Source organism: Octodon degus, unplaced genomic scaffold (assembly GCF_000260255.1).
Source record: "Octodon degus isolate 3935 unplaced genomic scaffold, OctDeg1.0 scaffold00303, whole genome shotgun sequence".
Lineage (NCBI taxonomy): Eukaryota > Metazoa > Chordata > Mammalia > Rodentia > Octodontidae > Octodon > Octodon degus.
The window spans coordinates 936809-937579 of record NW_004524879.1 but is presented as its reverse complement, the minus strand read 5'-3'; the positions used below and the strand labels follow the sequence as shown (position 1 = coordinate 937579).

The window sequence follows — 771 nt, the reverse complement described above, 5'->3', positions numbered from 1 at the left end:
TCCTGCATATTACATTGCACACTCTTGCTTTCAAATTAGTTGTTCGATTCTTAGATAGACGGCTACAAAATTGGTCAAAAACATTAAAAAGAAGAAAAGCTTAAGCACTAACTGCTCCTTTCAATAGACCAGCAGAAATCACCCGTAGGATTGTCCAAGCTACCCTGTGTATATGCAGAAATACAACTTTTTCCCTTCCTTCTTTCTTTCTTCTCTACTTTCGCTCATCCCAGTTGTTCCTTCCCTTTGAACCGTTTCTTTCCCTTTCAGGGCATCCACTCTAACTTTGTGTACTAATTTCACATTGTTAGAACTAAAATATTTGCCTTAATTTTCTTGCTTTAGTCCCTAAATTTTTACCCTGCTTATGGAATCATATGTGTTTGTGACTCCCTTTTTGCTCCTTTACTTGAATATTTTAATTTTTCATTAAAACTTTATGAGCACATGAACTAAAACCAGGAGAGTACGGTGACCAAGATGACATTGCCAACTCTTTACTTCCAGTCAAAATTCACTTTTTGCAAGATTTCCCAAAATGTATTCCGGCCATCATAATACTGCTATTTATTGAGAGAATTAAGCAATGTCTTATTTTTTTTATTTACATAGACATTCCAAATGCTCTATTTTGTTATACATGGTAAATGTTCCATATTGTCTTTTTGTCCTTTGATGTTTTTTTGTTTTGTTTTGTTTTTTACCATTAGATTTTTTCCTTTAACTGTTAAAGAAACAAAGCGAAATATTTTATTTCTCTCTGTCTTCTTC

General features: G+C 33.2%; 1 protein-coding gene across 2 annotated transcripts in view; it reads left to right on the top strand.

Annotated features, from left to right (window-relative positions):
- LOC101591647 (neuroligin-4, X-linked) overlaps positions 1–771 on the top strand; it is a 337184-nt gene that overhangs the window by 149966 nt on the left and 186447 nt on the right. The window lies entirely within an intron of this gene.